Here is an 18,198-nt window from a genome sequence, read left to right on the forward strand (position 1 = left end):
AGTAAAACAAAAGTTATAGGTAATTAATCAACAAAGGAGATAAAATGTGATCATAAGAAATACACAATTAATCCAAAAGATGGTGGAAAAAGAGGAAAAGGGGAGAAAAGAAGAGATGAGACAAAAATAACAACATGATACAGTAAAAACTAACCATATCAATAATCTCATTTAGAAGTAAATAGTCTAATCTTCCCAATAAACAAGCAGAGATTCTCAGATTGGAAAAAAAAAAAAGCAGCAAGACACAAGTTTATGTTGCCTTCAACTTTATAAACAATTTAAATATAAAGACACAAAAAGGTTAAAAGTAAACAATGAATTAAGACATAACATGCTAACACTAGCCAGAAGAAAGCTGACATATCTGTATTAACGTCAGACAAAGTTAACTTCAAACCAAAGAATATTACAGTGATAAAGAGTGTCACTTCCCGGTTGATGAGTGCAGCAAATCGCCATGGCACATGCATACATACCTATGTAACAAACCTGCACATTCTGCACATGTATCCCAGAATTTAAAGTGTAATAAAAAAAAAAAAAAAGAACGTCACTTCATAATGATAAAGGAGTCAGTTCTTCAAAAGGACACGACAACTCTAAATGTTTATACTGCTACTAAAAGAGCTTTAAAATACATGAACAAAAACTGATAGAATTGCAAAAAGAAATAGACAAATCTACAAATTATAGTTGGAGATCTCAATATTTTTCTCTCAATAATTAATAGAACAGGTAGACAGAAATTATACAGCAAAAAATATAATAGACTTGAACAACACCATCAATAAACATGATTGGCATATATAGAACATTCCACCTAACAACAGCAGATGACACATTCTTCTCAAGTATATATGGAACATTTATCAAGGTAGTTCATATTCTTGGACATACAGCAAGTCTCAATAAATGTAAAAGGATCCAAGTGATATAATGAATATTCTTTGAGCACAATGGAAATAAATTGGAAATTAATAACAGAATTATCTGGGAAGTTCTTCCAAATATTTGAAAGTTAAACAACACACTTCTAAATGACCTATGAAACAAAGAAGAGACTAAAAGGGAAGTTAAAAAATTATTTTGAAATGAGTCAAAATGAGAACTGAGCGTATCAGAATTTATGATATGTAGCTAGAAGTAGTTTAGAAAGGTCTTAAATCAATGACTTCACCCTTCACCTTAAAAAAACTAGAGCAAAGAAGAGGAAATTACACTCAAAGTAATCAGAAGAAAAAAAAAAGAAGGTTGAAGTGTAAGTCAATAATAAGGGAAACAGGAAAACAATAGCAGAAAATAATGAAACCAAAGCTGGACCTTAGAGATCAAAGAAATTGATAAACCACTAGCCAGATTAATCAGGAAAAAAAGAAAAACACAAATTTCCAATGTCAAGAATGAGAAAGGAGACAGCATTACAGATTCTACTGCTATTAAAAGATTATTAAGGGAATATTATGAATAACTTTGTTTCAGTATATTCAACAATTTAGATAAAATGGTCAAACTTCTTGAAAGACACAAACTATCAAAGCTCCTTTTAGAAGAAATAGATATACATCATGGAATACTATGCAGCCATAAAAAAAGAATGTGATTGTGTCTTTTGTGGGAACAAGGATGGAGCTGGAGGCCACTATCCTCAGCAAAGTAATTCAGGAAGAGGAAACCAAATACCAGATGGTCTCACTTATAAGTAGGAGCTTAATGACGAGAACTTATGACCACAAAGAAGGAAACCACAGATACCGGGGTCTAATTGAGGGTGGAGGGTGGAAGGAGGAAGAGGAGCAGAAAAGATAGCTATTGAGTACTGGGCTTAATTCCTGGGTGATGAAATAATGTGTACAACAAACCCCCATGACGTGAGTCTACCTATGTAACAAACCTTCACATCTACCTCCAAACCTAAAATAAAGGTTATAAAACGCAGAAACAGATAATCAAAATAGCTGTATACTTATTAAATAAATTGAATTTGTGGCTTAAAATCTTCCCACAAATATAACTCTAGGCCCAGATGCCTTCACTGGCAAATTCTAACAAATACTTAAGAAAGAAATAATACCAAATCTACCCCAAGTTTTCTTCAAGAAAACTGAGTGGGAGGGAATATTTCCCAACTCATTTTATGAAGCCAGTATTACCCACATACCAAAACCAAAGAAAACATGTTGCAAAATAAGAAAACTATCAACTACTGTTCTTTATGAATATTGATAGAAAATGTCTAAACAGAATGTTTGCAAATTAAATCCAACAATATATTAAAAGTATAAACACTACTGCCAAGTGGGACTTATTCCAGGAATGCAGGGTTGATAGAACATTTTATAATGAGTATAATTCAAGTATAATTCACCATATTTACAAACTAAAGGAGAAAACCCATATGATTATCTCAATAAATGAAGACAGAGCATTTGACAAAACCCTACATCCATTCCTGATAAAAACCAAAAAGTCCCAGTAAGCCAGGACTAGAAGTGAAATTCTTCAACCTATGTATGGCATCATGTATAATGATGAAATGAATTTTCCCATTAGGTCAGGTGCAAAGCAAGAATGTCTGTTTTCACTTCTATACAGCATTGTACTGGTGCTTCTGGACAGTGCAATTAGGCAAGAAAAAGATATAAAAGGAATCCAGATTTGGAAATAAAGAGAAATATAACTGTTTTTGTCCAGAGATGATGTTGTCTATTTAGAAAATGTGATAGAATTTACAGAAAAGCTACTAGAATGAATGAGTTTAGCAATGTTGCCAAATACAGAGTCAACATAGAAAAATCAAGTATATCAATCAGAAAACGAAATCTTAAAAGATATCATTTATAAAAGCTAATCCACCAAAATCAAGAAGGTTTATCCCTGGGATGCAAGGTTGCTTCAACATACACAAATCAATAAATGTGATTCATCACACAAACGAAACTAAAAACAAAAACCATCTGATCATCTCAATAGATGCAGAAAAGGCTTTCAATAAAATTCAACATCTCTTCGTGTTAAAAACTCTTAACAAACTAGGCATTGAGGAAACATACTTCAAAATAATAAGAGCCATCTATGACAAACACTTAGCCGATATCATACTGAACGGGCAAAAGCTGGAAGCATTTCCCTTCACAGATGCCCTTTCTCACCACTGCTATTCAACATAGTGCTGGACGTCCTGGCCAGAGCAATCAGGCAAGAGAAAGAAATAAAAGGCATCCAAATAGGAATGGAAGAAGTCACACTATCCATGTTTGCAGATGATATAATTCTATACATAGAAAACCCCCATAGTCTCTAGGCAAAAGTTCCTTAATCTGATAAACAACTTCAGCGAAGTTTCAGGAGACAAAATCAATGTACAAAAATTACTATCATTCCTACACACCAACAACATCTGAGCTAAGGGCCAAATCAAGAATGAAATCTCATTCACAACAGCTACAAAAAGAATAAAATACCTAATACAGCTAACCAAGGAGGAGAAAGACCTTTACGATGAGAATTACAAAACACTACTCCAAGAAACCAGAGATGACAGAAACAAATGAAAAATCATTCCATGCTCATGAATAGGAAGAATCAATATTATTAAAATGGCCATACTGCCCAAAGCAATTTACAGATCCAATGCTACTCCTATCAAACTACCAATGACATTATTCAGAGAATTAGAAAAAAAAAAACTATTTTAAAATTTATATGGAACAAAAGAGCCCAAACAGCCAAAACAATCCTAAGAGAAAAGAATAAAGCTGGAGGCATCACATTACCTGACTTCAAATTTCACAACAAAGCTACAATAACCAAAACAGCATGGTATTGGTATAAAAACAGACACACTGACCAATAGAACAGAATAGAGACCCCAGAAATAAGGTTGCACACCTACAACCATCTGACTTTCAACAAAGTCAACAAAAACAAGCAATGGGGAAAGGATGACCTGTTAAATAAATGGTGTGGGGATAACTGGGTAGACATATGCAGAAGACTGAAACTGTACTCCTTCTTTATCCCATGTAAAAAAAATCAACTCAAGATGGATTGAAGACTTAAATGTAAAACCTAAAACTATAAAAACCCTGGATGATAACCTAGGAAATACTATTCTGGTTACAGGAACTGGCAAAGATTTCATGATGAGGATGCCAAAAGCAATTGCAACAATAACAAAAATCGACAAATGGGACATAATTACACTAAAGAGCTTCTGCATAACAAAAGAAACTATCAACAAAGTAAATAAACAACCTACGGAATGGGAGAAAATATTTACAAACTATGCATTCTGGATTCTAATATCCAGAATCTATAAGGAATTTAAATTTACAAGCAAAAAACAACCCCATTACAAAGTGGGCAAAGACATTTTTCAAATGAAGACATTACACATGGCTAACATATTTTAAAATGTTCAACATCACTAATTATTAGAGAAATGCAAATGAAAACCACAATGAGATACCATCTCACACCAGTCACAATGGCTATTACTAAAAAGTAAAAAAATAACAGATGCTGGCAAGGCTGGGGAGAAAAAGGAACTCTTTTTACTTTTTATTTTTTTTTTGAGATGGAGTTTCACTCTTGTTGCCCAGGCTGGAGTGCAATAGCACAGCCTGGGCTCACTGCAACCTCCACGTCCCTGGTTCAAGTGATTCTCCTGCCTCAGCCTCCTGACTAGCTGGTATTATAGCCGCACACCACCACATCGGCTAATTTGTTTTGTATTTTAGTAGAGATAGGCTTTTGCCATGTTGGCCAGACTGGTCTTGAACTCCTGATCTCAGGTGATCCGCCCACCTCAACCTCCCAATGCTGGGATTACAGGTGTGAGCCACCATGCCCGGCCAGAAAAAGGAACTCTTATACACCACTGGTAGGAATGTAAATTAGTTCAGCTTCTGTGGAAAGCAGTTTGGCAATTTCTCAAAGAGCTTAAAACAGAATTACCAGTTGACCCAGCAATCCCATTACTGGGTATATACCCAAAGGAATATAGGTCATTCTACCATAAAAACACATGTATGTGTATATTCATGGCAACATCACTCACAATAACAAAGACATGGAATTAACCTAAATGCCCATCAAAGTTAGACTGAAAAAAAAAAAAAGTGGTACATATGGATCATGGAATACTGTGCAGCCATAAAAAAGAATGAGATCATGTCCTTTGCAGCAACATAGATGGAGCTGAAGGCCATTTATCCTAAGTAAGCTGATGCAGGAAGAGAAAACCAAATACTGAATGTTCCCACTTATAAGTGAGAGCTAAATATTGAGTACTTATGGACATAAAGAAGGAAACGACAGACACCAGGGCCTACTTGGGGATGGAGGGTGGGAGGAGAGTGAGGATTGAAAAGCTACCTATCAGTTACTATGCCTATTACATGGGTGATGAAATAGTCTGTACACCAAACCTTGGAGACATGCAATTTACCTATATAACAAACCTGCACATGTACTCCTGAACCTGAAATAAAAGTTATACAAAACAAAAGAAAATAAAGATACCATTTATAGTCTCGCAAAAATATGAAATGCTTAGAAATAAATCTGGCAAAAGATAGGAAAGACTTGTACACTGAAAACTACAAAACATTGTGAAGAAAAACTATAGTATATCTTCTTCATCAGTTTGAAGCCTCAATATTAAGGTGTAAGGCTTTTTCAAATTGATCTGTATATGAAATGCAATTCTAATCAAAATCCCCACAAGCTTGTTTATGGAAATTGCCAAGCTGGTTCTAAAATTCACACAGAAGTTTAAAGGACATAGTGCAGCCAGCCATCTTTGAAAAAGAAAAAAGTTAGAGGGCTATCCCTATCTGATTTCAAGACTTATTATTAAGTTATAGTAATGAAAGCAATATGGTATTGGTATGAAGATAAATAGATCTGCCAGGTATGGTGGCTCACACCTGTAATCCTAGCACTTTGGAAGGCTGAGGTAGTTTGAGGCCAGGTAGTTTGAGGCCAGGAGTTCACGACCAACCTAAGCAACATAGCATAATCCCATTTCTACAAAAATTTCAAAATTAACTGGGCACTGTGGCACACACCCATGGTTCCAGCTACTCAAGAGGCTGAGGTGGGAGGATTGTTTGAGTCCAGGTGTTCAAGGTTGCAGTAAGCCATGATCCTGACACTGCACTCCAGTCTGGGCAACAGAGCACAACCCTGTCTCAAAAAAAATAAGGATAAATAGGTTGATGGAACAGAATAGAGAGTCCAGATATAGACCTACAGACCCATACATATATAGATTACTGATATTTTGCAAAGGTGATGTAGTAGAGAAAGGACAGTCTTTTTAACAAACAATGCTGAAACAATTGGATATTCACATGCAAAAACATGAACTTCAATTCATACCTCAAAATACATACAAAACTTAACTAAAAGTGGATAACAAGGCTAAATATAAAATCTTAATCTGTAAGATTTCTAAAAGAAAACATGGGAGAAAATTTTTGTGACCTTGAGTTAATCAGAATTTTTGGATACAATGTCAGAAGCATAATCTATAATAGAGTAAACTAATACAACAGTCATTGATATTTAAAATTCTACTCTTCAAAAAACATTCTTCAGAGAATGACTGGGAAAAAAAAAATCTTTGCAAATAGTACATCTGAGGAATGACATGTATCCAGAATATATGAAGAACTCTCAAATCTCTATAATAAGAAAACAAACAATTCAACTAAAAAATGGCCAATGGGTGAGGAGCAATTTTTACTTGTATAAGTTGTTCACTGGTATATAATCTGAGATGTCCTTTTGAAGAGCAATTTGACAAAATAAAAAAAAGTGTAAATGTACTTTGTTCTTCAATACAGCATGCCCTTTGTAAATACTGTATTTTTCCTAGGAAAGTATCTGCCTTTGTGCACAAATAGGCATGTACACAGATGTTTACTAAAACATTGTTTGTAACAGCAAAAGTGAACACAATCTATGTGTCCACCAGTAGAAAAGTGGTGAGTAAACTATGATTCATCCATCATCATCCATAAAACATTGAACTATAATGCAACAGCTAAAATGAATGAGAGCTATGTGCACTGACTTGAAAAGAATTCTTAGCTTCATAGGTAGACTAACAAAGAAAGCTGCAGAAAAAATACACAATGTCATCCTAAGACAAAGTAAAGTCATTTATTTGTATAGTTATACATATGTATGAAACTTATTTAAATGATCTGGGATGACACATATCAGACTTCTTACAAGAAGAAGAGGAAGGTGGGCACAGACTATTGTAAAGGGGCATTTTCTTTTTGTGCTGTATATATATGTATATACATATATATTTATATATACAGCTTTGAGATATAATGTATATAACATACAATTCACACATTAAAAATGTGCAAGTCAAGGGTTTTTAGTATATTCATAGGAAATGAGGTTTCAGAAGGTTAAGTGGCTTACACCAGATCACACCTAATAAAGGAGAGAGCTGAGATTCAAACATCTGCTGTCTGGCTCCAAAGGCCATTCCCTTAATCATTATGGTATACTGCCAATTGCAATTACTTTCTGGTAAGGGTATTCTCTACAACAAAAATAGTATTGTGATTATGCAACAGGGAGTACATTTGTGATCAATCCATAGCAATGGTGTCAAGGGTGTGTTTGAGGATCGGGAATGAGTATATTAATCTGTTGATCCTTGTAGATCTATTCTTGATCAGAGTACAAGTGCTCCAAGTGCTTGTATACTAAGTGTCATTGTGACAGATATGGGGCCACCATAAGTCCCTGCATTCTTTGTTCAAGGTTTTGAATAGGCCACTGTAGCAAAGTCAGTGCTCCTACCAGGACATAATGCCATTGTATAGTTAGCATTGGCCTTTCTATCTCCCTTACATTAGAATATTCTGGACCCTTAGCCAGTGTTCCAGCATAGAGGCATTTGCCTGCTGTCCATTTCCCTTTCCTCAGTCAGGTGCACCTGACGTTAATGACAGTAAAACTCACAGGCCAGAGGACCTCTTGGGGTAAGGCCTTGGCTGCATCCATGTTTACATAATTGGGCATATTCTCAATGGGACACAGGGGATGTGAAAATTCTAACTTTACTAGAACAGTGCCATTTCATCTGGCAAAATTGAGCTTCCAGCTTTGCTTCAACAGTAAGATGATGCACAGGTTGTGCTATATCATTATGGGTACAGAAACCATCATGTTTCAAAGATAGCCTTGATTGCCAGCAGTTCCTGTTCCTACACTGATATACTTTGGATGTTTGCCCCCTCTAAACCTTATGTTGAAATGTGAGCCCCAATGTTGAAGGTGTAGCCTGGTGGGAGGTGTTTGGCACATGGGATTGGATCACTTATGAATGTCTTGGTTCTGTCCTTGCAACAATGAGTAAGTTCTCACTCTGAATTCATGTGAGATCTGATTGTTTAAAAGAGCGTAGCACCTCCCCTGCCTCTCACTCTTGCCCCTGCTTTCAATATGTGATATGCCAGCTCCCTCTTTGCCTTCCATCATGATTGAAAGCTTCCTGAGGCTTCACCAGAAGACGAGCCAATGCCAGCATCACGCTTCCTGTACAGCCTGCAGAACTGTGAGCCAATTAAACCTCATTTCTTTATAAATTACCCATTCTCACGTATTCCTTTAGAGCAATCCAAAACAGACTGACACGTACACTGAGTAATTCACCTCAACCTCCGTTGGGGCCATTTTCCCAGAAAGGGAGGCACATGGGTAGGATTGCCTGGGTCGTGGTCTCCTTGTATTAGGGTCACTTCTACCACAATATTGGAGGTGTTAGTTTAAATATGTAAGGCTGAATTGGCTCAGGTTAAGTCAGGATCAAGGCAGAAAGTTTTTTTTTCACTGCCTTATTGAGGTGTAACTGATATAAAATATAATGCACAAGCTTCAAATAATTACCGTTTATTTCTTTTCCGTAATTTTTTTTGGTCTCATATCACTGGTTGGGATCTCCAGCATAATACTGAACAGGACTTGTGACAGCAGATATCTTTGTCATGATTTTGATCTTAAAGGAAATAATAGTTTCAGTATTTCCCTGGTAAGTATGATGTCTACTGTAGTTACTGATATGATGCTCTTTATCAGTTATAAGAAAGCCCCTTCCACTCCTAGGTAGCTAAGAGGCTGTTTGTTGAAATCATAAATTAATGTTAGATATTATTGAATATGTCTCCCATATTATTAAGATGATTATGAGTTTTTGCTTTTTTTCTTTAACCTGGTAATATGATGAGTTATGTTACTTAATTTTCCAGAATAACCTTGTTTTCCTGGAATAAACCCAACTTGGTAAATATTCATTATCCTTTTATACATTGCTGAACTTACTTTGCTAATGTTTTGTTTATAATTTTTATACAAATCATGAGTGAGTCTGACTTGTAATATCCCTTTCTTATATAATACTGGTCAGGTTTTGTTACCAAAATAACCTTGGGAGTGTTACTAATATCCGTTTCTCTGGAAGAATTTAGCTAATATTGGAACAATATTTTCATTGAATTGTTGGAAGAACTAGCCTCTCAAGTACAGCAGACTTGGTATTTTCTTTGTGGGAGCAATTTTAAGTACTGATTCATTTTTTTTTTCCTTTATGGTTAGAAGACTTTCTGAATTCTCTATTCTTAAGTTACTTTTAGTAAATTTCATGTTTTTCTAAGAATGTATCAAATTTTAAGTCCAAGTTTTCAAATGCATTGACATACAGTTTTTCGTATTTTTTTAATCTTTGCAGCATCTGTAATTATTTCCTACTTTTTATTCCAAAATGTATATTTATGCTATCTATCTTTTTTTCCCTTGATTGACCTTGCTAGAAATTTACTTTTAGCAAATTTCATTTTTTCAAAGAATGCGTCCAATTTTAAGTTCAGGTTTTCAAATGTGTTGACATAGAATTTTTCAAATTATCTTTTTAATCTTTGCAGCATCTGTAATTGTTTCCCACTTTTTATTCAAAAATGTATATTTGTGCTATATATCTTTTTTTTTCCCTTGATAGACCTTGCTAGAAGTTTTTCTATTTTATTAGTTATTTCAAAGAAACAACTCTTGGCTTAGTTGATGTTATTATGTATTTGTTTTATATTTCACTCACTTATATTCGTATCTTTATTACTTCCCCCCTCTGCTTTCTTGAGGATTATTCTGATATTCATTCTCTAATTTATCAAATAAAATGTTTGACTAATTAATTCTGAGCATTCGTTCTAGTGTGAAAGCTTTTAAGTCTATTCATTTCCCCCTTAATATCACTTTGGCTAATCTCATAAATTTTGATATGTAGTATTTTCATTATCTTTCAGTTCTAAGTATTCAGTTCCAAATCTAATTTTCGTTATGTTTTTCACCTGTAAATTTTATAATATTGTTTTAAGTTGCCATAAATGGAATTTTTGTAGTCACATTTTTAGACCGATTTATAAGTTAATTGTAATTAGAGAAGGTGGTGTGATATGTTACCAATCTTTGAAATTTGTTTAAACTAACTTTAAACAATGTTTATGTATGTTCCAGATGTGCTTGAAAATAATGTATATTCTCTAATTGTTTGCTGGAATTGTCTATATATATCTATTATCCTAGCTTGTTAATTATGCTGTTCAAATCTTTTATATCTTCACCAATATTTTTCTGCTTGATGTATCAGTTGTTAAGAAAGATGTGTTAAAATCTCCCACTGTGATACAGAGTTTACTAATTCCTCCTTGTTGATTTGTCAAATTTTGTTAAAACATTGTTTTGAGAGGGCCGGGCGCGGTGACTCAAGCCTGTAATCCCAGCACTTTGGGAGGCCGAGACGGGCGGTTCACGAGGTCAGGAGATCGAGACCATCCTGGCTAACACGGTGAAACCCCGTCTCTACTAAAAAATACAAAAAACTAGCCGGGCGAGGTGGCGGGCGCCTGTAGTCCCAGCTACTCGGGAGGCTGAGGCAGGAGAATGGCATAAACCCGGGAGGCGGAGCTTGCAGTGAGCTGAGATCCGGCCACTGCACTCCAGCCCGTGCGACAGAGCAAGACTCCGTCTCAAAAAAAAAAAAAAAAAAAAAAATTGTTTTGAGAGTCTTCAGCTAAAATGGGGTTCTAGTGCCACAGTGGCTAGCAGCCCTACTCCAACGGGAAATGAAGAAGAGTTGGACATGGTTGTTTACAGTGTGTATTTCAGGAGATACTTCTTTAACCTCGTGGAAGGCCCAATGCCTAGTTGTTCAATCTGTGAACAGGGCATCCCTCACAGAGAAACTTGTTTATACTGGCAGATGCCCCTGTGGCTCTTGTCTGACCTGTGTTTAGTTTATCCTGCCTGATCATCACTTTGGTGCTGGGAGCACAACCTTGTGTTCCCCCAGGAATCCCAGGGAAAACTCACCCAGGAGTTGATTCTGAGGCAACATAAAATTATAAGTATTCATTATAATATGTTAATAGGAGATTACACAATTAGAATTGCTGTATTTTACCAGTTAATTTACTTTTCCCATTATGAAATGACTCTATTTATCTTTTGTAATCCTTTCACCTTAAATTTTAAAATCCGATATTAAAATAACTACTTCAACTTTCTTTTGGTTAATTTTGCCTAGTAGAATTTTTTTGATTCTTTGACATTCAGTCTTTCTGTATCCTTACATTAAAATACAAATGAAGGTATTTATCTTATAAACAGTGTACAACTGAATGTTTGCTATAGTTTGGATTATGATGTGTTTGCCCTCTAAATCTCATGTTAAAATTTAATCCCCAGTGTGTCAGTGTTGGGAAGTGGGACCTAGTGGGAGGTGTTTGGGTTATAGGGGCAAATCCCTCATGAATCCTGGTAATTAGTGAGTTAGCACTCTATTAATTCCCATGAGAGCGGTTCTTTAAAAGAACCTGGCACCTCCATCCCACTTCTCTTTCTTGCTTCCTCTCTCCCACCATGTGATCCCTGCACATGCCAGCTTCCCTCATCTTCTGCCATAAGTGGAAGCAGCCAGAGGCCCTCACCACAAGCAGATGCTGGCGCCATGCTACTTGTACAGCCTGCAGAACTTTTCTCAAATAAAACTCTTTTCTTTATAAATTATCCAGTCTTAGGCATTCATTTCAGTCTTAGGCATTCATTTAAAGCAACACAAAGACAGACTAAGACAAAAAACTGGTACTGAGAATGAGGTGTTGTTATAAAGATACCTAAAAATGTGGAAGCAGCTTTAGAGCTGGGTAATAGGCAGAGGTCTAAAGAATTTGGAGGGCTCAGAAGAAGACAGGAAGGCAAGGGAAAGTTTCGGACTTCATAGAGATTGTTTAATTAATTGTGAACAAAATGTTGATAAAAATATAAGCATTACGCTGGGAGCAGTGGCACACACCTGTAATCCCAGCACTTTGGGAGGCTGAGGTGGTAGTAATGCTTGAGGTCAGGAGTTCTAGACCAGCCTGGTCAGCATAGCAAGACCCTGTATCTACAAAATAAATAAACAAATAAATAATTATCTAGGCATGGTGGTACATGCTTGTAGTCCCACCTACTTTAGAGACTGAGGTGGGAGGATTGCTTGAGCCCAGGAGTTCAAGGCTGCAGTGAGCCATGATGGCACCACTACACTCAGCCTTGGTGACAGGGAGTGAGACCCTATCTTGAAAAAACAGAAGAAAAGAAAGAAACAGGTAGTAAAGGCCATGCAGAGGAGGTCTCAGATGGAAAGAAGAAACTTACTGGGAATTGGAGCAAAAACCACCCATGTATACCATAGGAAATAACTTGGCTGTACTGTGTCCATGCCCTGGGGCTTCTTAGAAGGCCATACTTAAGAATGATGACCTAGGGTTTCTGGTGGTAGAAATTTCTAAATAGCAAGGAATTCAAGAAGTAGTGTGGCTGCTTTTAACAACATACAATCAGATGTGTCAGCAAAATAATGTCCTAAAGGTGGAATTAATAATTAACAGGGAAGCGGGGCATAAAAATTTGGAAAATTTACAGCCTGGCTACATGTTAGAGAAGAACAGAGATTTTTAAGTAGAGCAATCCAAGTGTACTGTGGGCAACAGCTAACTAGAGAGATTAGCACAGATAAAAGGGAGTTGAGTGCTAATAGTTGGAACAATGGAAAAAGGGCCCCAAAAGATTTCAGAAATCTTTGAAGCCTCCCCTCCCATAGGCCCAGAGGCCTAAAAGGAAAGAATGGTTTCAGAGAACAGGCTAGGAGTGCTGCTTCCCTGCATTCCCACCCCTCCAGCTCCACTCAAGGCTCAAAGGGTCCCAGGTACTGCTTGGGCCATCACTCTGAAGGGTGCAAGATGTAAACCTTGGCAGCATCCACATGGTACTAGGTCTGCAGGTGCACAGAAAGCTACAGCCATGGAGGCTTGGCAGCTTCCACCTAGATTTTAGAGGATGTATTAGAAAGCCTGGGAGTGCAGGCAGGAACCTACTGCACGGGCAGAGCTGTCACAGAGAGTATCCACCAGGGCAGTGCCCAGTGGAGCTGTGGTAACAGGTCTGCTGCCCTCCAGACCTCAGAATTATAGAGCCACAGGTAGTGAGTCATCCTAGTTTGGAAAAGTTGCAAGTACCAGACTCAAACCCATGAGAGCAGCCACATGGGCTTTTCCCAGAAAAGCCATAGGGGTAGGACTGCTTTAGGCCTCAGCAGTCCTTGCACCAGTGTACCTAGGATGTGAGACATAGGGTCAAAGGTGATTATTTTGGAGCTGTAAGATTTACGTCTGCCAGACAGAGTTTCATACTTGCTTGGGGTCTGTTACCTCTTTCTTTTGGCCAATTTCTTCCTTTTGGAAAGGGAATGTTTACCCAATGTCTGCTTCACCATTGTATCTTGGAAGTAAATCATTTGTTTTTGATTTTACAAGCTCACAGCTGTAAGAAACTTACCTTGAGGCTCAGATGAGACTTTGGACTTTGGACTTTTTAGTTGGTGCTGGAGCAGTTAAGACTATTATGATGGAGTGATTGTATTTTGTACGTGAGAAGGACATAAGATTTGGGGGACCAAAGTTGGAATGCTATAGTTTCGATATGGTGTGTTTAACCCCTCTAAATCTCATGTTAAAATTTAATCCCCAGTGTGACAGTGCTGGGAGGTGGGGCCTAGTGGGAAGTGTTTGGGTCATGGGGATGGATCCCTCATGAATGTTTGGTGCTATCCTCACAGTAATAAGTGAGCACTCTATTAGTTCTTGTTAGAGCTGGTACTTACTTAAAAAGAACCTGGCATCTCCCCTTATTCACCATGTGATTTTTGCACTCACCAGCTCCTGCCATGTGTGGAAGCAGCTGGAGGCCCTCACCAGAAGCAGGTGCTGGCACTTTGCTTCTTGCACATCCTGCAGAATTGTGAGCCACATAAACTTATTTTTTTTTAGAAATTACCCTGTGTCAGGTATTACTTTATAGCAACACAAAAAATTGACTAAAACAATGTTGTTCTTTTATTCACTCTGATAATCCTTGACATTTTAATTGATGTATTTAATCCATTTAGCTTTATAGAATTACTAATCTATTTGGATTTATTCCTATCCTCTTCATACGTGCCTTTTATTTGTTCCATTTTCTATTTCATTTTCCTGCTCTTATTTTCTTGACTTATTTCGAATTAAGCTTTTTTCCATTTTTTAATTCAATTTTTCCCTCTACTTATTTCAAAGTTACATGTTTTATGTCTATGTTTTTGTTGGTTACTCTTGCTATTTTAACATGAATACTTTAAAAAGTCTAAAATTAATTGTTTTCCATTTTCTTCATAATTTAACTTTCTAAGGGACCGCTCATACCACCCACACTCACCATGTATCACCTCCAACATAGAAATCTGAAAACTATGGGTTATGTAGCACTCGTTCCACAAGGCTTCAACTTTTCCTAGCTTTGCAAAGAGATATGTGCTTAAAAATTATTACTCCATTTTGTAGATCAAAAAATTGGGTCCTGAAACAATCAAAGGACTTGTCTATAAAATTAAGTCATCTAATCAAGAAGGGAAACCAGGGTTTCAAATTATTTTTCCAATTGTGAAATTCAGGAGATTGCCTGGGGAAACTGTTTTTCCATATTTATTTATTTATTTTCACAATTTTGATATACGTTGACACCTAGTTCTCCAGGAAAGTTATACTAATTTGCACAGAGAAGGACTTGGAGTCCATGATCAATAGAATTCTGAGTTCCTTCCTTCCAATACATAGAGAACAGGAACCATGTCTTTTTTACACATTTGTATTATGGAACATTTCAAACATATACAGAAGTAAAGAGAGTAGACAATAAATCTCGTGAGAATTTTCTAATCCCAAATAACTGTCAATGCTTAAACAGAAAACATGAAGATAAAACAAAGCAAAGCAAACTTAGAGTTGGGTTTTTAATTTTATTTTTTAAAGATCAGATTATTTTAAATCCTTTCTGTGTTTTGAGATTACAATAAATCCTTAATTAGTAGGACTCTAATAAACTGGAAACCTTCACTGACTAGATTCTTTTTTGGTTCTCTCTGTTTTAAGAAAAGGTTTATTGTAATCTACTAACAACAGGGATTTATTCTAAAATTTGATTCAATGAGTGATCTAGACTCTCTCCACCCTCAGTTTACTCTCATATCTCTAATATTATTTCCAGTTTTAGGTGCTTAGCATAACAAAGACCATTCTTCATGTCAATCTTGCTTAAAGTGGCCTCAGGATGAAGCTACTAGGAAAAAAATAACTTGTGAGGAGAAAGCCAAAAGAAGCAAAAAGAAGACTGTGCCTTCCTTCCTCACTTCTATTCTTGTTTTCATGCCATTCCCATATACCTGAAAAAATGTTTCAAATATCGGTTTCTAAGCAATTGCTCCTAGTTTTCTTCTTGGCTGATGGAGTATCACAGTGTGGTGGAAAAAGCTCTGTGCTTGGAATTCAAGTCATGGCTATCTACTTTGAGCTATGTGCTCTTGGGAAAGTCACTTAACTTTTCTGAGCCTTTGTTTAATCACTTGCAAAACAAAGGGGTTGAACTAGAGTAACTAATGCCTCTTAGTGTTCTCCGTTTCTGTTGTGTCATAAATTAGAATTCTCAAAGTCTGGTTTTATTCCTGGAGAGTCTCATACCAAATATGATTTGAAGGCATTCAAAGCATTTCTATCATCCACAGTGTCTGAACTTCTATCATTAGTGATCCATTCATTTTGCTGGGTTTAGCATTGTCTCCTCCTGTTAGTCTTTCTTTTGAGAAGAAAAGCATATAAAGGCACTTCTTTGTGAATGCATTACTCACATGGCTCTTTCCCTGGCTTAGAAAGTAGAGATTTTGATGTCTAGAGGTTGGAAGTGGGAAGGAAAGGGTGAAACGCAGAGAGACTGGAAGGTTATCAGAGACAGATTTCATCTCCTTCATAATTTTTCTGCAGCTTGGCTCTGAGCGTTGTTATGACTCAACCTCCTCTGTGCTTGGCAAGGCTCAAACAAGACGCGGTCCTATTTGGTAGCAGATTGGAACAGGGAGTCCCTGACTGAGTATCAGATTCAGGTATTTTTGACAGATTCTGAATGGAGTTCTTTATTAGGTCTTTTGATCAACAGGAATTTGTTTAGAAGAGCCAAAACATCTCTTTAAGTAAAACACCTACATTGTTGCAGAGCCGTTAACAGGCATATTCTCCCATTCAGTCACAGTAGCCATGAATGGCAAGAATCTGGGTCATAATCCATCACCCAACCTATTTTTTTTTTTCTTTCTTTTGAGACGGAGTCTCGCTCTGTCACCCAGGCTGGTGTGCAGTGGCGCGATCTCGGCTCACTGCAAGCTCCGCCTCCCGGGTTCACGCCATTCTCCTGCCTCAGCCTCCCGAGTAGCTGGGACTACAGGTGCCCGCCACCAGGCCTGGCTAATTTTTTTGTGTTTTTTTTTTTTTTTTTTTTTAGTAGAGAAGGGGTTTCACCGTGTTAGCCAAGATGATCTCAATCTCCTGAACTCGTGATCCGCCCGCCTCGGCCTCCCAAAGTGCTGGGATTACAGGCGTGAGCCACTGCACCCGGCCGACCACCACCCAGTCTTAAGTGTCTTCTCTTCATCATCCTCTTCTGGACCCGTTCTCTTCTAAGTTCCATATTGGTCCTCAATATTATAGAGAATCTCTCATCTTTACTTGTTTATCATGCCTATTTCCTGTCACCAACACTTTATCTCTCCTATCCCAGAGAAAAGCAATCTGTTCCTCTGCATTCCCTCAATGTTGGGACACTATTAGCAATAAATCATTTCTACCTTTAATGAAGAAAGATTCATTAATGAAGTTGTTGTTTTATTTTCTCTAATAATAACATTTATTGTTTTATTGAGCCTTGCTGTATCTCAAGCACTTGCATCACTTCATTTCATTCTCACACCCCTACACACACTTCAGAGGGGAAGCCATTGATATTGGGTCCTCTTCCAAGGTTTTCCAACTAAGGCTGTCTATCTCCAGAGTCTAGCTTTTGTCCACTGCACTAACCTGCCTCTCTTGTTTAATATCCACATGCTTGGGACTGCCCAGGCTGGTGTGTGGGAGATAGGTTTCCTCCATGGATGGCAAACAATGATTCATTCTCATGACTTAGAGGAGACAGATCTAGCTTGTGGGGGAATCATTTACAAGTTTATCACCCTGGGAAACTCAGACTCTTTTCTTATTTTCCTTTCTGCAACTTCATTTCAAATTTTTCTTGCAGTAGCTGGTAGCAGAATCAAAGGAATAATTATGTGTGCTGATTGAGGTCTGAGGCCTAAAAGTTAATTCTTTTTTGTCTACTGATTTATGGATTGCATCTGAATGTATCAATTTAACTGAAAACATTTTTTAAACTCTCATTTTAGTTAGCAATTTCAACTTCCTTCACTAAACCATTACTTCCAACATGGAGATAAATAGATGAATCTGAAGGTTCTTTTCAAGATATAATTTTAAAAAAGAACTTTGGCCTGGAAATCCAAAGGCCTGGGTTCCGGTTCTGGATCTGTCACTTATTAGCATGTAATTTTAGGCACATCCACTTAATCATGCTGAACTCTAGTTTCTTATCTGTAGCATGAGAATAATGATATCTTCTATGGCTAATTTAAAGAGATGCTACGGTAGGGAAGTTGTTATTAGAAAGTGCTTTGTAAATCTCAAAGTACTCAACAAGCATAAGCCATTAGGCAAG

This window comes from Colobus angolensis, unplaced genomic scaffold (assembly GCF_000951035.1).
Source record: "Colobus angolensis palliatus isolate OR3802 unplaced genomic scaffold, Cang.pa_1.0 Scaffold324, whole genome shotgun sequence".
In the NCBI taxonomy this organism is placed as follows: Eukaryota; Metazoa; Chordata; class Mammalia; order Primates; family Cercopithecidae; genus Colobus; species Colobus angolensis.